At 45.2% G+C, this 21,590-nt stretch overlaps 16 non-coding genes across 16 annotated transcripts; 13 read left to right on the top strand and 3 right to left on the bottom strand.

Annotated features, from left to right (window-relative positions):
- Nucleotides 1–12,098: 12,098 nt before the first annotated feature.
- Trnas-cga lies at nt 12,099–12,173 on the bottom strand. The gene has a single exon. It is a non-coding gene; the product is annotated as a tRNA-Ser (tRNA).
- A 226-nt stretch (nt 12,174–12,399) lies between these two features.
- Nucleotides 12,400–12,474, bottom strand: Trnas-cga. Its single transcript has one exon. It is a non-coding gene; the product is annotated as a tRNA-Ser (tRNA).
- Nucleotides 12,475–12,700: 226 nt separating this feature from the next.
- Nucleotides 12,701–12,775, bottom strand: Trnas-cga. The gene has a single exon. It is a non-coding gene; the product is annotated as a tRNA-Ser (tRNA).
- A 933-nt stretch (nt 12,776–13,708) lies between these two features.
- Trnas-cga lies at nt 13,709–13,783 on the top strand. The gene has a single exon. It is a non-coding gene; the product is annotated as a tRNA-Ser (tRNA).
- Nucleotides 13,784–14,009: 226 nt separating this feature from the next.
- Trnas-cga lies at nt 14,010–14,084 on the top strand. Its single transcript has one exon. It is a non-coding gene; the product is annotated as a tRNA-Ser (tRNA).
- A 226-nt stretch (nt 14,085–14,310) lies between these two features.
- Nucleotides 14,311–14,385, top strand: Trnas-cga. Its single transcript has one exon. It is a non-coding gene; the product is annotated as a tRNA-Ser (tRNA).
- A 226-nt stretch (nt 14,386–14,611) lies between these two features.
- On the top strand, nt 14,612–14,686 carry Trnas-cga. Its single transcript has one exon. It is a non-coding gene; the product is annotated as a tRNA-Ser (tRNA).
- A 527-nt stretch (nt 14,687–15,213) lies between these two features.
- Trnas-cga lies at nt 15,214–15,288 on the top strand. The gene has a single exon. It is a non-coding gene; the product is annotated as a tRNA-Ser (tRNA).
- A 527-nt stretch (nt 15,289–15,815) lies between these two features.
- Nucleotides 15,816–15,890, top strand: Trnas-cga. The gene has a single exon. It is a non-coding gene; the product is annotated as a tRNA-Ser (tRNA).
- Nucleotides 15,891–16,417: 527 nt separating this feature from the next.
- Nucleotides 16,418–16,492, top strand: Trnas-cga. The gene has a single exon. It is a non-coding gene; the product is annotated as a tRNA-Ser (tRNA).
- Nucleotides 16,493–17,922: 1,430 nt separating this feature from the next.
- Nucleotides 17,923–17,997, top strand: Trnas-cga. The gene has a single exon. It is a non-coding gene; the product is annotated as a tRNA-Ser (tRNA).
- A 2,033-nt stretch (nt 17,998–20,030) lies between these two features.
- On the top strand, nt 20,031–20,105 carry Trnas-cga. Its single transcript has one exon. It is a non-coding gene; the product is annotated as a tRNA-Ser (tRNA).
- A 226-nt stretch (nt 20,106–20,331) lies between these two features.
- On the top strand, nt 20,332–20,406 carry Trnas-cga. The gene has a single exon. It is a non-coding gene; the product is annotated as a tRNA-Ser (tRNA).
- A 226-nt stretch (nt 20,407–20,632) lies between these two features.
- Nucleotides 20,633–20,707, top strand: Trnas-cga. Its single transcript has one exon. It is a non-coding gene; the product is annotated as a tRNA-Ser (tRNA).
- A 226-nt stretch (nt 20,708–20,933) lies between these two features.
- Nucleotides 20,934–21,008, top strand: Trnas-cga. Its single transcript has one exon. It is a non-coding gene; the product is annotated as a tRNA-Ser (tRNA).
- A 225-nt stretch (nt 21,009–21,233) lies between these two features.
- Nucleotides 21,234–21,308, top strand: Trnas-cga. Its single transcript has one exon. It is a non-coding gene; the product is annotated as a tRNA-Ser (tRNA).
- The last annotated feature ends 282 nt before the right edge of the window (nt 21,309–21,590 follow it).

Consider the following 21,590-nt stretch of genomic DNA (forward strand, 5'->3'; position numbering starts at 1 on the left):
CAATTCTAATTTCTGAAGTAATATGGCTAATATATTACCATCTGGCAATGGCTTACTTTGAGTACTGGCAAGTCCTGCCCCTTTCCCGGTGAAATTGCTATCATTTGCTCCTAGAGCTTTCACTACTTGAGAGCCACTCAACACTGACAAATCCTCGTTTTCAATATCGCTTGAAATGTCCAGTAAAATAATGTTATCACCAACATTCAAGCTATCTACCTCCTGCACCGAAGTGTGCGAAATTTGGCTCACTTGATGATCTGACACTAAATCTGTATCAGCCTGCTCATTCGTTTTAGTCTGCTTCTTAGGCCGAACCATTTTTAACAGCAAATATTTCACACTATAAAGCTATTACAACAAATTCAAAGCCCCAAAATTATTCTATAACTAACACAAGAAATAATCACTACAACTAAATGTGTTTGTGTACACAACAACTCACTATAGACAACATGATATTTGAAAATGCTTCTCGCAGCCAGGATATGATACTACTACTTCTTATATTCTGTGTAGTTATTACTGTAAACCGTATGTAAATGTAGTATCAAGAATAAATGTATGATTTGTAAGAAATAAATATTCTCTGATAACTTTTATCTAGGTGCAGCTTACTCCGACTATAATGAGTATCTATAAGTCTTTACTTAACATGAAAATGTATGCACCAAATAATTAACATATTATACCACAAACTCTACCCATAACAACACGTTTCTATAATTCTTTACTTGACATTAAAATGTATGCACCAAATAATTAACATATTATACCACAAACTCTACCCATAACAACACAGGCGTCGTAAATATTTTTATTTAAAATCACCGATAAATTAGTCTAGGAAAAATTGATCTTACGCACCAGTCATAAAATTATTTCAGTTACGTTGTTCACTGAATGTTATTTTCACTTTCACAGATGAAAAAATTCTTGTCCTCGGAGTTCAAATACTATAATAACGATCGAAAGAATTAGTGTCTGATTATTTCTGCAGCTTAAAATTGCCGCTCCATACGCCAAAAAAAGCACAGACTGGATTGCTGTGGACACAAAACTTAAAACATTCGTAGTTGGTTATTTAGTTACAAATAAAAGTCCGACACTAGAATTCCATTTAATAAATTGTAAGTTATGTTTTCCTTTTGATCACTTATGACTACCTTTTACATTATTTAAAAGAACAGACCTCAGCTTATCTTCGATCTCATCCGCTTCATACATCAGAGAAAAATTCCACAACAATACAATGCCAATAAAATCTTTTAGTGGTGTTATCTTTTGTTACACGATTATTCTTTGTAGGAAACTGGCTATAAAATAATAAAACATGTTATTTCACAATATAATAACTCACCATATAATAATAGGTCATCTCAGTTAAAAGTCGTTTCTGGAAAAATATTCGTTAATTCATGTCTCGAGCACTGTCCCATACACAAAATATTGGCGTTGATATTACAGCCTTATGCCTTCTTTGATTTCAAGTCTTCAAAGACTCGGTTACACTTCTCCTCCTCGTAGAAGTTTTCAGTGTACTCTTTTCATCTGTTAGATCTATCCTGTGCGTGTAACGGTGGAATTCCCCCTGTACTTGTTCATTTTGACGATTGTATGTGCTGTATCTTCTTTATGGCGACGTTGGAGAAATGCATGGTAAACACTGTGTTGTCTTACAATATATTTATTCACAACCGGCTTCGACCATTGATCATCTCCACAGTGGAAAATATTCTGACAACTTCACATGTCATTCATGCTATTTAACCAGAAAAGATGCCACAGTTGACTTGCAAACATCAAAAAAAGATACTTCACGCCATAATACCGGCCTAAGGAAACAGAAAACATTGAAAAATGAGATCATTTGACAGCACCCTTACTCAGGTACAACAACAGTAGGTTATTTCGTGGTTTCAAATCTCCGTGTTATTTGTGTGCTTTAGCAGGTATTATGACGTGAAGTATCTTTTTATGATGTCTTCAACTCAACTATGGCATCTTTTCTGGTTAAATAGCATGTGTGACATGTGAAGTTGTCAGAATATTTTCCACTGTGAAGATGATCAATGATCAAAACCGGATGTAAATAAATATATTGTAAGACAGCACAGTGTCTACCATGCATTTCTCCAAGTATATCGACGCTATTGACAGTCGCCCGAAAAAATTTTTGATCTATTTCTGCCGACAATTTCTTTTTCCACTTCTTCGCATTTTTCCTGCAACCATTTCACTTTAGCTTCCTACACTGCTTATTTAGTGTGCGCTCTGCTCATGTCTTTTTTGGAATATTTTTGTGCTGCCTTCTTCCGATGGTAGACTGAAATATTTCTTCTGTTACCGATCGTTTCTCCGAATAACCTTCCTTGTACCTTTATTTGTCTGTCCAACTTCTGTAACAGCCCTTTTTAGAGATTTCCATCCATTTTCATCTGAACTGCCTCCTGTATTATTCACCATCACAGTATCTGCAGCCTTTGGGAACTTCAAACGTATATCATAATTCCCTGGTACTTCAGTATGTCATTTATTTCCACATTGATTCTTTTGGACGGTTGTTTTAACTTGTTTAGTCTTCATCACTACTAAACTGTGACGTAAATTTGTATCTGCTCCTGGATACCCTTACAATCCAGTATCTGACTTCAGAATCTCCATCTGACCATGACGTAGTCCAGCCGGAATCTTCCCGTGTCTCTGAGTCTTTTTCAAACATACCTTCTCCTCTTGTGATTTATGAACAGCTTATTCGCTATTACTTGCTGAAACATATTGCAGAACTATAGTAGTCTTTCTTCGCTCTCATTCCTGTCTCCAAACCCACATTCTTTCGTAACTCCGTCTTCTATTCCTACAGCGTTCCAGTCCCCCGCGATTATTAGATATTCATCTCCCTTTACATATGGAATTACCCTTACATATCATCATACAGCGGTACTTTCTCTGTCTTTTCATCTTCTGCTTGTGACGTCTCTTTGTAAATCCTAACGATTGTTGTTGGTGCTGGTTTGCTGTCGATTCTGATAGAACGACACTGTTACTGAACTCTTCGCAGTAAGTAACTCACTTAATGCACTGCCTTCGTATTCGTAACATTTTCTGCTGCTATTAATATTACCCTATATCCTTATGGCTAGAAATACTTACTTTCTTTCCATATCACTTTACTAAGCTCCACTGTTACTAGACTGCGCCTTTCCTTTTCCCTTTTCAGATCATCTGCCTTCCCTACCATTTTCATTCGACATTTCTTTCTCCAACTTCTAGAACATTACCCTTCGTTTTAACTTTTCGTTCTTTATTCCATCTTGTTCTCATGATCACATTCCCCTTCGCAGTACCCTATTGGAGATGCTAATAGGGGACTAATCCGGAATCTTTTGCTTATGAAGAGATCGTCGTGACAGCAGGCATGTCATGAGGATAAACATTACATATCTTTAATCCAGTGGTTTCTATATTTTTTATGTATATTTAACCCAGTGGTTTCTATATCCTCGTGCCGTTGATCGCTGCTGAGTCTTCGGCCTCTTAAGAGCGTTTCTTACCTCCAAGGGCAAGCGGGTGCCCGAAACCTTTGTATACTCTTTCGCCCTCTTTGATTTGAGCGTGCTCAGAAAGAGGGTGACTCATACCGGAAGTCTTCGACAGCCATTGTTAATGTGTTTTCATAACTAATGTCTCCTCTACAACATTTGTGGGTGAGTTGTTATGGTAAGTGAAATACCTTTTTCTTTACTAGCGTTACTATAGCGTTTACTGGAAAAACACAATTTATTCTTCTAGTGATAAGACTTCTTCTAATATCATTTACGTCACCATGTAAAAGAGCTATTTAGTACTTCATTTTTTTAAAGGTTTTATTTTTCTGTGAAATATAATGCTACCGATATTTCGAGAAGTCTATCAGTGTAATTTAAATAATTGATTTCGCGTTTAATAGTATTTCGCTAATACCATTTTGCTAATACCACACAACCAAAATGAAGGTGACCGACATGTCCTTGCCTTCAGGCTCTCCTTCAGTCGTCTGTAGGAAGGTCTATAGTCAGAAAAGTGACACCATTACTGAGGATAATACGCACCATTTGTTAAACGTGTGGTCTTTTGACCACAACGTGTTTCGCGACTATATTATCACATTATCAAACGCTTCAAACTTCTGTGACATTACGCACCGTCAAAAGTAAAATGCTAGCAGCAAACATGCTGTCTCTAATGGTATTCTAGTTTTAGTTATATGAAAATGGGAAAACGCAGTCCCGAAACACGTTTTGTCATCACGCATTTGACAACTGGCGCGTAATATTCTCAGTACTGATTCATGAGACGGTTATACGATGACTTCACAACAGATAAGGTGACACCAAATGAAATACAGTTAGCAATTTGGAGCCTCCACTGAAGATAGGTTTTAAGGAAGTTTCCTGTCCACATACGAAGATCGTTCTAAAAGTAATGCAACATTTCTTTCCTAAAGCAGGTTCGTTTTATTCCGGATTTCAATAGACCATATTATTCCTCAACGTTTGGGCTGCAGAACCCTATTTTCAACATAATGTTCGTTTAAAGTGACAGTCTTACGCCACCTTACTGGGAGGGCCTGTTTACCCGCATGGTATCACTTTACTGGTCGACGTTGCAGCTGACGTCTTGCTATATCAGCAATGTCCCCATCATCCACGTACTGCTTCCGCGGAATGCATCCTTCATTCGTTCAAACAGATGTAAGTCAGAAAGAGCAACATCCGTGGTGTAGGGTGAATGAGGAAGAACAATCCCATGAAGTTTTGAGAGCTCCTCGCGTGTGCGCAGACTTTGTGAGGCCTTACGTTGTCATGGAGAAGGAGAAGTTAACCCGCCAGGAAATTTCATATCAGCGCACACTCCGCTACAGAGTGAAAATCTCTTTCTGGAAATATCCCCCAGGCTGTGGCTAAGCCATGTCTTCGCAATATCCTTTTTCCAGGAGTGCTAGTTCTGCAAGGTTCGCAGGACAGCTTCTGCGCAGTGTGGAAGGTAGAAGACGATGTCCTAGCAGGAGTAAAGCGACGAGGGGGCAGGAATCGTGTTTTGGTAGCTCAGACGATAGAGCACTTCCCCACTAAAGACAAAGGTCCTGAGTTCGAGTCTCGGTCCGGCACACAGTTTTAATCTGCCAGGAAGTTTCATAACAGTACATACTTTGATGCAGAGTGAAAACCTCATTCTGGAAGGAGCAGTTCGTCTGCATTTTTTTTTCTGTTTTTCAGCACTGCAGGAGTCACAGCTGTATGTGGTCCCCCCGGCACGCGGGAGATCGGACAGCTTTGCGATACATTGATGCAATGATTACAGATGCCTCGCCCAACGACTTGTAAGGAGCCAGGCAAATCCAACACCTTCCATGAAAACCCTGACATGATAAGCAAATCCAGTAGTATGTCACATAGCTCCGAAAAATCGTGACATTAAATTAACCAAAGCAATACGAGTAATGAGTGAGCAAATGGAATACCACAGACTAACACAAGAATACCTAAATGCATGTCATACCTTGCCACCGTGAGACAGACGCAGTTCCGAGGGGAGAAACGAGAACAGAAGCCGAGAGCAGAACCGTGTTGAGCTGGAAGGCCCTACGATAAGGGACGGACGGACACCCACGTCGCCAGCTAACTGCTAGGACCACACCACCCGCAATTTTTTTAGTGTGAGACTTTTTCGCGTCTCTGTTACGTTAGGACCACGCCCCCCAGCCAATGTTAAAAGCTAAAGCCCTCCAGAAGAACAGTATAGATCTTACGATAACACAAAAAGGGCTACACCACCCGCAAGTTTTTAGCGTGAGACCTTTTCCGCGTCTCTGTTACGCTAGGACCACCCCCCAGCCCATGTTAAAAGATAGAGCTCTCCAGAAGAGCAGTATAGATCTTACGATAACGCTAAAAGGACCACACCAGCTGCAAGTTTTAGCATGAGACTTTTTCGCTTCTCTGTTACGTTGCAAACTTTAAAAACATTGCCCCACCACGAAAAGTATAACGTTTCTCATTGGATAGACAAAATTTTTGTAGGCGGAGCTTAACGTTAACATTGAGACCCTGATTGGTCAGATAAAAACACAGCCAGATAGTTTTTTTTAACCAACTTCGCTAAATTGTAGTAAGGAGAAGTTAGAGGAGAGTTGCTTCGGAGACGGCAAGGTGAACGGAGCTGTGCTGCCCGCCACCCCCTGACGAACACCAACAAGGTAATGAACGCACACGATGCCACATTTTTGAGCGCATAAGGCTTCACTCAGAACTGCAGAAGTCTCATCTGTTACATCCCCTTTTTGCGTAATACTAGTGTCGATCGTCAATTAAAGCTCATGGTGTTCACATTTGCCACTTGAAGTAAAAATTTGAAATGGGATGATTTTTCTGTTATATAGTTATTGAGAAGCCACATCAGCCACTGTAATTTACGACAAGTTAGATAAGCAATTAAAGATAATTGAGGGTCACTGTAGACCATTTTGATAGTTTTCTCTTTTGTGAAACTTAATTTAAACCTAGATTATAGATGTGATATGGCATAGGTCATCCTTCGATCCATTGTAGAACTTGGAAACCCATTCAGGGAATATTCGTTCACATTTTTGTTGAACGCAGTTGGCTTTTACCATCCTGTATTAAAATATTTCCTTTTATCGATAGTGCAATTTATAAACAATGTTTTGTGAGTAGAATAAAATTTCCAATGGTAAACTTAACTGCTTTTTCGACGTTAATTTACTAGCTAACTAAAAATAGGAAAGCCTTGAACCCTTTCCACTAAATTTAGTTAGTATTAAGATTTTTTTACAGGGAGTGCAGTGGAGCTGACGCTGAAATCATTAAGTATTTGGTTATATCAGCGCTAGTCTCACTGAACTCTTCTGAATTCTACATGTCATGCGTGGTCTGGCGTCTCCTTACCAGCAACAGGCCCCAGGTTCAAACTAGTCAATTCCCTAAAAAACACGCTCAGAGCGTCGTTGCGCGAAAGTGGTAGGGAGACACGATATAGAACAAACAGACACCACGCAGAATGTTTAGAGACTCATTGCGTTTTTCTTCACCGACAGGTCTCCGTAGACGCCTATGAATATCTGCGATGCTCTGGTTTTCCACCGAAAGACAATGACAGCTATCTGCTTGGAACGCCCCTCCGTTACAGACATCATTCATAAAACTATAGAGATAGAAGCGGGAATATTCAACGGAATCGCGCAACAAATTGCGCGTATTTTCAACCGGAACTGGCCGAGGAAGAAACGTGTTACATTACTTATTGAACGCCCCTTGTACAACGAGAATATCAGGAAACAGGTTTGAGTCCGTCGCTGTCGTGCACGAATCATTATGGTGCGTAGTGTTTCGTGATCATTATCACTAAGCAGTTATTTACGTAGAAATGGAAAATCATTGTAGGTAGGACAGCACGCCTTCTCCAGTTGTGGAAGGTTGCTTTTTTAGGTATATAAATTTTTGCTTTCTTTTACTTGACATATTATATACAGTCAACGAATTGCATTGATGTCCCTTTTTGCCATTGACTGTTTCATGCAATTGAAACTATTATGCTTCCGCACCTGTTACAGAGTAGACGTAGAGGCCATACTGGTTACATTCTAGGATAACAAATAAGAAATGGGTGACCATGCGCTTCCGTGGGAGCAAGAAACGAGATAATAAACATTCACGTTTCGTAGTGTGCCAAACCGTGACGGCAATGAGCCGTTTATGTCCAGGTAATCACAGTCGGAGCACAATCTCTTCTTTGTGTCATATGATCGGGTGCAACAGTCCTTAGTATTTACGTGAACCTTGTAACACCCCAATTACAGAAACCCTAATATACAACCCTTTGTTGTAAAACAAGTAGGAAAATTAATCATCCTGACAGTGACGGAAGCTACTGACGACAAAATTTACACTTGTGATAGTTTGATCAACAGGAATGTCATGTGAATAATAATAATTATCACGAAATAGAGACTGAATGAAAGAATACGATAGGATACGCAACAAAAACATCAAAGAAAGAATTGCAAAATAATTAATAACGAAGGTTAAAGACAAGATGGTAAATTGGTCAAAGATAACATTTACCATAGAAGAGTTGTAGCCGCATCGAAAAGGAAATTCTATGTGACTACAATGTAGCTCGGAAATGGAAATGTTAGCTTCAGTTGCTATCTAGTCGCTCTCTAGTACTATTCCGATAGTAGCATGCATGTAAGAGCAACTAGATTGTTGAGAGCTAATCGGAAGTTTGAAAGTTTTGCGATATAGACTGAAGTATGATTCAGAAGTCACACTAAAGCAAAGTCATGTTTACTGTTATCAATGTAACGGGATACGGACATTCGCGACGAAATTAAATCGTGAGAGATTTGTGATACTGAATAAGCACGAACATTCAAGGACATTGAAAAAGAAAGATCGCCGACAGAAAAACAATTATTAGTCTCGAGTAGGTAACAGACAAACGCCAACACGAAGAACGTACAACTGCGCCAAGTTGTCAGAAGTTGTCGTCAACGACAGGATTACTGATGCAAACGGAAGCAATTTCCTGAGTGAGAAATCGGGGTGAGTGCTCAGCGTAGGGACAATTAATTACAAGGAACAATAAAATTGGATTCAAACTTTAATTCTTCCTGTCGCCTACATAATTGAATAGACAATGTCTTGTGTATTAGTGACAATTAAGTGACTATTAGAATATTATGAAGTGAAAAGTGAATTCATGATTATTTAACAGTGAACAATCATCGATTTGTGCCAAGATTACGACGCATTGTGAACATTGCTTAAGTATATGTTATCTCTGGAATTAAGTCGTGTAGTTATTGAACACACCACTTAGGGACGTCTTGACTACGGAATAACAATTTATTAACTTAATATCCTCGCAACTCCAAAATCTGGCCACGACTTGGGTGATGAATTGATGATTCAAGACTTTATATTTTTAATATTCAAGGTTCATTATCTAACCGGGCATAATAAAAAGAACTTCAGTTAGCCAGTTCGCGCCAACTGAAAAGTCTGTCGTGGACTCACAACAAAAGAAAACCACACGAGGAGTGTGTGTTACAGGGTGCGACGTTGTCGTGAGCGACGGACGCTGTTCCACGTCATACCGACTAGGACAAACATCACATCCGAGTCTTGTCAACCCTAAGGAGACGCTGACGCCACAACTTCCCACTCTCTCGTGTAAGAATATTTCGGGAAATTGGCCAAAGCTGACTCAACTGAGGCAGGAGTGAAGTTATTCTATAGCATCAATGATTACGTGTCCTGCCATTCGCAGCTACTACTACAGATCAAATTCAAGAAATACTATCAGTTTCCTGGTGGCAACACTAAAAGTAAAGTGAAGTGGCGGGAGAGGGGGGGGGGGGGTAGTTTAGCTTAGTTTCGTTATTCCTCATAATGTCTAATATACATTCTAAGACAAAAAACGACGCACCACAGAGGAATTATCTGAATGGGATGGAGATCGATAGTTGCAATGTACATGTACAGACAAATTAATGATTACAGTTTCAGAAAAAATTGATGGTTTATTCGAGACAAAGAGCTTCACAAATGGAGCAAGTAAATAACACTTATGCAAGCAGTTATTCGGATTGGCACTGATTGACAGAGTTGTTGAATGTTCTCCTGAGGGATATTGTGCCAAATTCTGTTCAACTGACCTGTTATATCATGAAAATCCCTATATGCTTCAAGCATTCTCAACTGGAGAGAGATCCGGACACCTTGCTGGCCAAGGTGGGGTTTGGCAAACACGAAGACAAACTGTAGAAACTTTCACCATGTGTGGCCGGGCATTATCTTTTTCAAATGTAAGCTCAGGATGACTTACCATGAAGGGTAACAAAACGGGAAGTGGAATATCGCCAACGTACCAATGTGATGATGTGTTTTCCTTAGAACTGAGCCCCGATGACCAGCGAAGGCGCGTTAGCAGATGTCGAGGGCAGTGATGGGATACCAAACGGACTGACAGTTGCCAGTCATACGGCCCTACAACAAGGAGCGATTGTCCCATGTGCAATTTCTGATAGCACGAGCCCTTTGGTAGACATCCGCGGCACACTTATAGACCAGCGGTACGTCGACGACATTCTAGGTCCCGTTTTGTGGCCTTCGTGGCCAGCCATCTGGGGCTCACGTTTCAGAAAGGTAATTCCCTCCTGCACTTGATGAGAGCTTCCACTGCTTGCCTTCGTTCTTGCCCAGCAAGATTGCTGGACCTCTCCTTAATCGAGAAACAGAACGTTAAGGACAGGGACCTCGAACCAGCTCGAGCTTTGACGCTCTAACGCGCTAATTTGTCACCGTCAGGACGACATCCAACAGCTCTATCAATCAAAGCCAATACATTTCCTTTAATTTACGCCTACTGTCACAAACGTTTTGTTTACAGATTACCATTTTCGGTCTATAATGACCATCGTTAGGTCTGTGTTTTATAAAAATGTACTGCAGCCATAGTGGCATCGTCAAATGTTAAATGCAAAATCAGCACTGCTACTGACAACATGACTCATGCATATGCTGTTATTTAAATATATTTGACGATGCTGGTGCTGAGTTTGCATTTAACTTTTGACGATGCGCTATGGCTGCAGTACATTAGCACACTGTTTTTATAAAACACAGATGTGAAGATGGTCATTATAGACCGAAACCGGTAATCTGAACAAAACCTTTGTGACCATAGACGTAAATTAAAGGAAATTTATTCTATATACGGGTCACTGTTTTATTCGCGACAGTGTCGCAGCTTGTGAAATCAAAGCCAAGCCGAATAAGTGCTTGCATAAAGACTAGAGGTGGACCAACGATTTATTGACTTGCTCAGTTGGTAAACTATTTTTTAACAAATCACCCAATTTTTCTAAAATTGTAATCATTCGTTTATCTGCACATTTATATGATATCTTACGGTTTCCGTCCCATTCGCACAATTCCTTCGCAGTGCGTCAGATTTGTTTATGTAAAATGTAATTAAGCACCAGTCCGGTATCAAACTTTGTGACTTTGTGGAGACGTTCACCACATATCGAGTATTAAATGATTGGACTTTCATTCCATTCGTAACTGCTGTCCACCACCAACATCAGTACGAGGTGTGACACCACAGGCATGAATAATACACTCTCGTGTTCGCTGAGGCATGGAAACAAGCAGCCTCCAAAGGTCATATGAAAGTACTCGTTGTAAGGTGGCTGATCTGTTTTAGCAGATGAACTACTGGTGCAAATAGAACAATTAAGTCCTGATTTAGAGATTATGCCTCGTTATTATTAAATTCATGTCAGAACTAATCAATTTTGGAAGGCTACATGTGTTCGCTAACGGATAAAAAAGTAGCCCACACTTACGTAAATCTCGAAACTTAGTGTAGGACAGACGTAGTTGGAATAGGAACATCGCTTGTGAGCTTCTACCAGAATTACTAAGCGTAACTGTGACCAACTTGTAGCAGGGATCGAGTTCTCAAATATGAAAAGTGAGCATCTGCTGACAGTACGTACCAAATCATTTGAATAAGGCGCAGTTCGAAACATATGAAAACGCACGGCATATTAAGCAATAGTGGACGTATCGACGCAACACTTTCTGTAATTAAGCTTGTGGAACATGAACATATACGCCTCACAGCATCAACAAAAGCTTTTCTTCAATCAGCGATCATCGTTAAGATCTACCGTTACAACTGGAGTTCTATGCAAGTAATTGGGGTAATTGTTACTATAAATAGCGGTAAATCATTTGATAACTCAAATGTTTCGTGTGCTGTTTCAACTGGAGTTCTATGCAAGTAATTGGGGTAATTGTTACTATAAATAGCGGTAAATCATTTGATAACTCAAATGTTTCGTGTGCTGTTTCACGTGCAGCAGTTACGTAGACAGAAGTGGCAACTTGTCACACATGAACACAGAAGACAAAGCATACCTCAAAAATGTACGTAAATATTTAACAAATTCATGAAAGTGGGAGTCAGAAAGGGCACACGAAATTAAGTCGTATAATTGAAACTTCCTGGCAGATTAAAACTGTGTGCCCGACCGAGACTCGAACTCGGGACCTTTGCCTTTCGCGGGCAAGCGCTCTACCAACTGAGCTACCGAAGCACGACTCACGCCCGGTACTCACAGCTTTACTTCTGCCAGCACCTCGTCTCCTACCTTCCTAACTTTACAGAAGCTCTCCTGCGAAACTTGCAGAACTAGCACTCCTGAAAGAAAGGATATTGCGGAGACATGGGTTAGCCACAGCCTGGGGGATGTTTCCAGAATGAGATTTTCACTCTGCAGCGGAGTGTGCGCTGATATGAAACTTCCTGGCAGATTAAAACTGTGTGCCCGACCGAGACTCGAACTCGGGACCTTTGCCTTTCGCGGGCAAGCGCTCTACCAACTGAGCTACCGAAGCACGACTCACGCCCGGTACTCACAGCTTTACTTCTGCCAGCACCTCGTCTCCTACCTTCCTAACTTTACAGAAGCTCTCCTGCGAAACTTGCAGAACTAGCACTCCTGAAAGAAAGGATATTGCGGAGACATGGCTTAGCCACAGCCTGGGGGATGTTTCCAGAATGAGATTTTCACTCTGCAGCGGAGTGTGCGCTGATATGAAACTTCCTGGCAGATTAAAACTGTGTGCCCGACCGAGACTCGAACTCGGGACCTTTGCCTTTCGCGGGCAAGCGCTCTACCAACTGAGCTACCGAAGCACGACTCACGCCCGGTACTCACAGCTTTACTTCTGCCAGCACCTCGTCTCCTACCTTCCTAACTTTACAGAAGCTCTCCTGCGAAACTTGCAGAACTAGCACTCCTGAAAGAAAGGATATTGCGGAGACATGGCTTAGCCACAGCCTGGGGGACGTTTCCAGAATGAGATTTTCACTCTGCAGCGGAGTGTGCACTGATATGAAACTTCCTGGCAGATTAACTTCCTCTTCTCCATGACAACGCAAGTTTCGCAGGAGAGCTTCTGTAAAGTTAGGAAGGTAGGAGACGAGATACTGGCAGAACTAAAGCTGTGAGTACCGGGCGCGAGTCGTGCTTCGGTAGCTCAGATGGTAGAGCACTTGCCCGCGAAAGGCGAAGGTCCCGAGTTCGAGTCTCGGTCGGGCACACAGTTTTAATCTGCCAGGAATTTTCATATCAGCGCACACTCCGCTGCAGAGTGAAAATCTCATTCTGGAAACGTCCCCCAGGCTGTGGCTAAGCCATGTCTCCGCAATATCCTTTCTTTCAGGAGTGCTAGGTCTGCAAGGTTCGCAGGAGAGCTTCTGTAAAGTTAGGAAGGTAGGAGACGAGGTGCTGGCAGAAGTAAAGCTGTGAGTACCGGGCGTGAGTCGTGCTTCAGTAGCTCAGATGGTAGAGCACTTGCCCGCGAAAGCCAAAGGTCCCGAGTTCGAGTCTCGGTCGGGCACACAGTTTTAATCTGCCAGGAATTTTCATATCAGCGCACACTCCGCTGCAGAGTGAAAATCTCATTCTGGAAACATCCCCCAGGCTGTGGCTAAGCCATGTCTCCGCAATATCCTTTCTTTCAGGAGTGCTAGTTCTGCAAGTTTCGCAGGAGAGCTTCTGTAAAGTTAGGAAGGTAGGAGACGAGGTGCTGGCAGAAGTAAAGCTGTGAGTACCGGGCGTGAGTCGTGCTTCGGTAGCTCAGTTGGTAGAGCGCTTGCCCGCGAAAGGCAAAGGTCCCGAGTTCGAGTCTCGGTCGGGCACACAGTTTTAATCTGCCAGGAAGTTTCATATCAGCGCACACTCCGCTGCAGAGTGAAAATCTCATTCTGGAAACATCCCCCAGGCTGTGGCTAAGCCATGTCTCCGCAATATCCTTTCTTTCAGGAGTGCTAGTTCTGCAAGTTTCGCAGGAGAGCTTCTGTAAAGTTAGGAAGGTAGGAGACGAGGTGCTGGCAGAAGTAAAGCTGTGAGTACCGGGCGTGAGTCGTGCTTCGGTAGCTCAGTTGGTAGAGCGCTTGCCCGCGAAAGGCAAAGGTCCCGAGTTCGAGTCTCGGTCGGGCACACAGTTTTAATCTGCCAGGAAGTTTCATATCAGCGCACACTCCGCTGCAGAGTGAAAATCTCATTCTGGAAACATCCCCCAGGCTGTGGCTAACCCATGTCTCCGCAATATCCTTTCTTTCAGGAGTGCTAGTTCTGCAAGTTTCGCAGGAGAGCTTCTGTAAAGTTAGGAAGGTAGGAGACGAGGTGCTGGCAGAAGTAAAGCTGTGAGTACCGGGCGTGAGTCGTGCTTCGGTAGCTCAGTTGGTAGAGCGCTTGCCCGCGAAAGGCAAAGGTCCCGAGTTCGAGTCTCGGTCGGGCACACAGTTTTAATCTGCCAGGAAGTTTCATATCAGCGCACACTCCGCTGCAGAGTGAAAATCTCATTCTGGAAACATCCCCCAGGCTGTGGCTAAGCCATGTCTCCGCAATATCCTTTCTTTCAGGAGTGCTAGTTCTGCAAGTTTCGCAGGAGAGCTTCTGTAAAGTTAGGAAGGTAGGAGACGAGGTGCTGGCAGAAGTAAAGCTGTGAGTACCGGGCGTGAGTCGTGCTTCGGTAGCTCAGTTGGTAGAGCGCTTGCCCGCGAAAGGCAAAGGTCCCGAGTTCGAGTCTCGGTCGGGCACACAGTTTTAATCTGCCAGGAAGTTTCATATCAGCGCACACTCCGCTGCAGAGTGAAAATCTCATTCTGGAAACATCCCCCAGGCTGTGGCTAAGCCATGTCTCCGCAATATCCTTTCTTTCAGGAGTGCTAGTTCTGCAAGTTTCGCAGGAGAGCTTCTGTAAAGTTAGCAAGGTAGGAGACGAGGTGCTGGCAGAAGTAAAGCTGTGAGTACCGGGCGTGAGTCGTGCTTCGGTAGCTCAGTTGGTAGAGCGCTTGCCTGCGAAAGGCAAAGATCCCGAGTTCGAGTCTCGGTCGGGCACACAGTTTTAATCTGCCAGGAAGTTTCATATCAGCGCACACTCCGCTGCAGAGTGAAAATCTCATTCTGGAAACATCCCCCAGGCTGTGGCTAACCCATGTCTCCGCAATATCCTTTCTTTCAGGAGTGCTAGTTCTGCAAGTTTCGCAGGAGAGCTTCTGTAAAGTTAGGAAGGTAGGAGACGAGGTGCTGGCAGAAGTAAAGCTGTGAGTACCGGGCGTGAGTCGTGCTTCGGTAGCTCAGTTGGTAGAGCGCTTGCCCGCGAAAGGCAAAGGTCCCGAGTTCGAGTCTCGGTCGGGCACACAGTTTTAATCTGCCAGGAAGTTTCATATCAGCGCACACTCCGCTGCAGAGTGAAAATCTCATTCTGGAAACATCCCCCAGGCTGTGGCTAAGCCATGTCTCCGCAATATCCTTTCTTTCAGGAGTGCTAGTTCTGCAAGTTTCGCAGGAGAGCTTCTGTAAAGTTAGGAAGGTAGGAGACGAGATACTGCCAGAAGTAAAGCTGTGAGTAGCGGGCGTGAGTCGTGCTTCGGTAGCTCAGATGGTAGAGCACTTGCCCGCGAAAGGCAAAGGTCCCGAGTTCGAGTCTCGGTCGGGCACACAGTTTTAATCTGCCAGGAATTTTCATATCAGCGCACACTCCGCTGCAGAGTGAAAATCTCATTCTGGAAACGTCCCCCAGGCTGTGGCTAAGCCATGTCTCCGCAATATCCTTTCTTTCAGGAGTGCTAGTTCTGCAAGTTTCGCAGGAGAGCTTCTGTAAAGTTAGGAAGGTAGGAGACGAGATACTGGCAGAAGTAAAGCTGTGAGTACCGGCCGTGAGTCGTGCTTCGGTAGCTCAGTTGGTAGAGCAATTGCCCGCGAAAGGCAAAGGTCCCGAGTTCGAGTCTCGGTCGGGCACACAGTTTTAATCTGCCAGGAATTTTCATATCAGCGCACACTCCGCTGCAGAGTGAAAATCTCATTCTGGAAACGTCCCCCAGGCTGTGGCTAAGCCATGTCTCCACAATATCCATTCTTTCAGGAGTGCTAGGTCTGCAAGGTTCGCAGGAGAGCTTCTGTAAAGTTTGGAAGGTAGGAGACGAGGTGCTGGCAGAACTAAAGCTGTGAGTACCGGGCGTGAGTCGTGCTTCGGTAGCTCAGTTGGTAGAGCAATTGCCCGCGAAAGGCAAAGGTCCCAAGTTCGAGTCTCGGTCGGGCACACAGTTTTAATCTGCCAGGAATTTTCATATCAGCGCACACTCCGCTGCAGAGTGAAAATCTCATTCTGGAAACGTCCCCCAGGCTGTGGCTAAGCCATGTCTCCACAATATCCATTCTTTCAGGAGTGCTAGGTCTGCAAGGTTCGCAGGAGAGCTTCTGTAAAGTTTGGAAGGTAGGAGACGAGGTGCTGGCAGAACTAAAGCTGTGAGTACCGGGCGTGAGTCGTGCTTCGGTAGCTCAGTTGGTAGAGCAATTGCCCGCGAAAGGCAAAGGTCCCGAGTTCGAGTCTCGGTCGGGCACACAGTTTTAATCTGCCAGGAATTTTCATATCAGCGCACACTCCGCTGCAGAGTGAAAATCTCATTCTGGAAACGTCCCCCAGGCTGTGGCTAAGCCATGTCTCCACAATATCCATTCTTTCAGGAGTGCTAGGTCTGCAAGGTTCGCAGGAGAGCTTCTGTAAAGTTAGGAAGGTAGGAGACGAGATACTGCCAGAAGTAAAGCTGTGAGTACCGGCCGTGAGTCGTGCTTCGGTAGCTCAGTTGGTAGAGCACTTGCCCGCGAAAGGCAAAGGTCCCGAGTTCGAGTCTCGGTCGGGCACACAGTTTTAATCTGCCAGGAATTTTCATATCAGCGCACACTCCGCTGCAGAGTGAAAATCTCATTCTGGAAACGTCCCCCAGGCTGTGGCTAAGCCATGTCTCCACAATATCCATTCTTTCAGGAGTGCTAGGTCTGCAAGGTTCGCAGGAGAGCTTCTGTAAAGTTAGGAAGGTAGGAGACGAGATACTGCCAGAAGTAAAGCTGTGAGTAGCGGGCGTGAGTCGTGCTTCGGTAGCTCAGATGGTAGAGCACTTGCCCGCGAAAGGCAAAGGTCCCGAGTTCGAGTCTCGGTCGGGCACACAGTTTTAATCTGCCAGGAATTTTCATATCAGCGCACACTCCGCTGCAGAGTGAAAATCTCATTCTGGAAACGTCCCCCAGGCTGTGGCTAAGCCATGTCTCCGCAATATCCTTTCTTTCAGGAGTGCTAGGTCTGCAAGGTTCGCAGGAGAGCTTCTGTAAAGTTAGGAAGGTAGGAGACGAGATACTGCCAGAAGTAAAGCTGTGAGTAGCGGGCGTGAGTCGTGCTTCGGTAGCTCAGATGGTAGAGCAATTGCCCGCGAAAGGCAAAGGTCCCGAGTTCGAGTCTCGGTCGGGCACACAGTTTTAATCTGCCAGGAATTTTCATATCAGCGCACACTCCGCTGCAGAGTGAAAATCTCATTCTGGAAACGTCCCCCAGGCTGTGGCTAAGCCATGTCTCCACAATATCCATTCTTTCAGGAGTGCTAGGTCTGCAAGGTTCGCAGGAGAGCTTCTGTAAAGTTAGGAAGGTAGGAGACGAGATACTGCCAGAAGTAAAGCTGTGAGTAGCGGGCGTGAGTCGTGCTTCGGTAGCTCAGATGGTAGAGCAATTGCCCGCGAAAGGCAAAGGTCCCGAGTTCGAGTCTCGGTCGGGCACACAGTTTTAATCTGCCAGGAATTTTCATATCAGCGCACACTCCGCTGCAGAGTGAAAATCTCATTCTGGAAACGTCCCCCAGGCTGTGGCTAAGCCATGTCTCCACAATATCCATTCTTTCAGGAGTGCTAGGTCTGCAAGGTTCGCAGGAGAGCTTCTGTAAAGTTTGGAAGGTAGGAGACGAGGTGCTGGCAGAACTAAAGCTGTGAGTACCGGGCGTGAGTCGTGCTTCGGTAGCTCAGTTGGTAGAGCAATTGCCCGCGAAAGGCAAAGGTCCCGAGTTCGAGTCTCGGTCGGGCACACAGTTTTAATCTGCCAGGAATTTTCATATCAGCGCACACTCCGCTGCAGAGTGAAAATCTCATTCTGGAAACGTCCCCCAGGCTGTGGCTAAGCCATGTCTCCACAATATCCATTCTTTCAGGAGTGCTAGGTCTGCAAGGTTCGCAGGAGAGCTTCTGTAAAGTTAGGAAGGTAGGAGACGAGATACTGCCAGAAGTAAAGCTGTGAGTAGCGGGCGTGAGTCGTGCTTCGGTAGCTCAGATGGTAGAGCACTTGCCCGCGAAAGGCAAAGGTCCCGAGTTCGAGTCTCGGTCGGGCACACAGTTTTAATCTGCCAGGAATTTTCATATCAGCGCACACTCCGCTGCAGAGTGAAAATCTCATTCTGGAAACGTCCCCCAGGCTGTGGCTAAGCCATGTCTCCACAATATCCATTCTTTCAGGAGTGCTAGGTCTGCAAGGTTCGCAGGAGAGCTTCTGTAAAGTTAGGAAGGTAGGAGACGAGATACTGCCAGAAGTAAAGCTGTGAGTAGCGGGCGTGAGTCGTGCTTCGGTAGCTCAGATGGTAGAGCACTTGCCCGCGAAAGGCAAAGGTCCCGAGTTCGAGTCTCGGTCGGGCACACAGTTTTAATCTGCCAGGAATTTTCATATCAGCGCACACTCCGCTGCAGAGTGAAAATCTCATTCTGGAAACGTCCCCCAGGCTGTGGCTAAGCCATGTCTCCACAATATCCATTCTTTCAGGAGTGCTAGGTCTGCAAGGTTCGCAGGAGAGCTTCTGTAAAGTTAGGAAGGTAGGAGACGAGATACTGCCAGAAGTAAAGCTGTGAGTAGCGGGCGTGAGTCGTGCTTCGGTAGCTCAGATGGTAGAGCACTTGCCCGCGAAAGGCAAAGGTCCCGAGTTCGAGTCTCGGTCGGGCACACAGTTTTAATCTGCCAGGAATTTTCATATCAGCGCACACTCCGCTGCAGAGTGAAAATCTCATTCTGGAAACGTCCCCCAGGCTGTGGCTAAGCCATGTCTCCACAATATCCATTCTTTCAGGAGTGCTAGGTCTGCAAGGTTCGCAGGAGAGCTTCTGTAAAGTTAGGAAGGTAGGAGACGAGATACTGCCAGAAGTAAAGCTGTGAGTAGCGGGCGTGAGTCGTGCTTCGGTAGCTCAGATGGTAGAGCACTTGCCCGCGAAAGGCAAAGGTCCCGAGTTCGAGTCTCGGTCGGGCACACAGTTTTAATCTGCCAGGAATTTTCATATCAGCGCACACTCCGCTGCAGAGTGAAAATCTCATTCTGGAAACGTCCCCCAGGCTGTGGCTAAGCCATGTCTCCGCAATATCCTTTCTTTCAGGAGTGCTAGGTCTGCAAGGTTCGCAGGAGAGCTTCTGTAAAGTTAGGAAGGTAGGAGACGAGATACTGCCAGAAGTAAAGCTGTGAGTAGCGGGCGTGAGTCGTGCTTCGGTAGCTCAGATGGTAGAGCAATTGCCCGCGAAAGGCAAAGGTCCCGAGTTCGAGTCTCGGTCGGGCACACAGTTTTAATCTGCCAGGAATTTTCATATCAGCGCACACTCCGCTGCAGAGTGAAAATCTCATTCTGGAAACGTCCCCCAGGCTGTGGCTAAGCCATGTCTCCACAATATCCATTCTTTCAGGAGTGCTAGGTCTGCAAGGTTCGCAGGAGAGCTTCTGTAAAGTTTGGAAGGTAGGAGACGAGGTGCTGGCAGAACTAAAGCTGTGAGTACCGGGCGTGAGTCGTGCTTCAGTAGCTCAGATGGTAGAGCAATTGCCCGCGAAAGGCAAAGGTCCCGAGTTCGAGTCTCGGTCGGACACACAGTTTTAATCTGCCAGGAATTTTCATATCAGCGCACACTCCGCTGCAGAGTGAAAATCTCATTCTGGAAACGTCCCCCAGGCTGTGGCTAAGCCATGTCTCCGCAATATCCTTTCTTTCAGGAGTGCTAGTTCTGCAAGTTTCGCAGGAGAGCTTCTGTAAAGTTAGGAAGGTAGGAGACGAGATACTGGCAGAAGTAAAGCTGTGAGTACCGGCCGTGAGTCGTGCTTCGGTAGCTCAGTTGGTAGAGCACTTGCCCGCGAAAGGCAAAGGTCCCGAGTTCGAGTCTCGGTCGGACACACAGTTTTAATCTGCCAGGAATTTTCATATCAGCGCACACTCCGCTGCAGAGTGAAAATCTCATTCTGGAAACGTCCCCCAGGCTGTGGCTAAGCCATGTCTCCGCAATATCCTTTCTTTCAGGAGTGCTAGTTCTGCAAGTTTCGCAGGAGAGCTTCTGTAAAGTTAGGAAGGTAGGAGACGAGATACTGGCAGAAGTAAAGCTGTGAGTACCGGCCGTGAGTCGTGCTTCGGTAGCTCAGTTGGTAGAGCACTTGCCCGCGAAAGGCAAAGGTCCCGAGTTCGAGTCTCGGTCGGACACACAGTTTTAATCTGCCAGGAATTTTCATATCAGCGCACACTCCGCTGCAGAGTGAAAATCTCATTCTGGAAACGTCCCCCAGGCTGTGGCTAAGCCATGTCTCCGCAATATCCTTTCTTTCAGGAGTGCTAGTTCTGCAAGTTTCGCAGGAGAGCTTCTGTAAAGTTAGGAAGGTAGGAGACGAGATACTGGCAGAAGTAAAGCTGTGAGTACCGGCCGTGAGTCGTGCTTCGGTAGCTCAGTTGGTAGAGCACTTGCCCGCGAAAGGCAAAGGTCCCGAGTTCGAGTCTCGGTCGGACACACAGTTTTAATCTGCCAGGAATTTTCATATCAGCGCACACTCCGCTGCAGAGTGAAAATCTCATTCTGGAAACGTCCCCCAGGCTGTGGCTAAGCCATGTCTCCGCAATATCCTTTCTTTCAGGAGTGCTAGTTCTGCAAGTTTCGCAGGAGAGCTTCTGTAAAGTTAGGAAGGTAGGAGACGAGATACTGGCAGAAGTAAAGCTGTGAGTACCGGCCGTGAGTCGTGCTTCGGTAGCTCAGTTGGTAGAGCACTTGCCCGCGAAAGGCAAAGGTCCCGAGTTCGAGTCTCGGTCGGACACACAGTTTTAATCTGCCAGGAATTTTCATATCAGCGCACACTCCGCTGCAGAGTGAAAATCTCATTCTGGAAACATCCCCCAGGCTGTGGCTAAGCCATGTCTCCGCAATATCCTTTCTTTCAGGAGTGCTAGTTCTGCAAGTTTCGCAGGAGAGCTTCTGTAAAGTTAGGAAGGTAGGAGACGAGGTGCTGGCAGAAGTAAAGCTGTGAGTACCGGGCGTGAGTCGTGCTTCGGTAGCTCAGTTGGTAGAGCGCTTGCCCGCGAAAGGCAAAGGTCCCGAGTTCGAGTCTCGGTCGGGCACACAGTTTTAATCTGCCAGGAAGTTTCATATCAGCGCACACTCCGCTGCAGAGTGAAAATCTCATTCTGGAAACATCCCCCAGGCTGTGGCTAAGCCATGTCTCCGCAATATCCTTTCTTTCAGGAGTGCTAGTTCTGCAAGTTTCGCAGGAGAGCTTCTGTAAAGTTAGGAAGGTAGGAGACGAGATACTGCCAGAAGTAAAGCTGTGAGTAGCGGGCGTGAGTCGTGCTTCGGTAGCTCAGATGGTAGAGCACTTGCCCGCGAAAGGCAAAGGTCCCGAGT

Source organism: Schistocerca piceifrons, chromosome 4 (assembly GCF_021461385.2).
Source record: "Schistocerca piceifrons isolate TAMUIC-IGC-003096 chromosome 4, iqSchPice1.1, whole genome shotgun sequence".
NCBI classification, from domain to species: Eukaryota; Metazoa; Arthropoda; class Insecta; order Orthoptera; family Acrididae; genus Schistocerca; species Schistocerca piceifrons.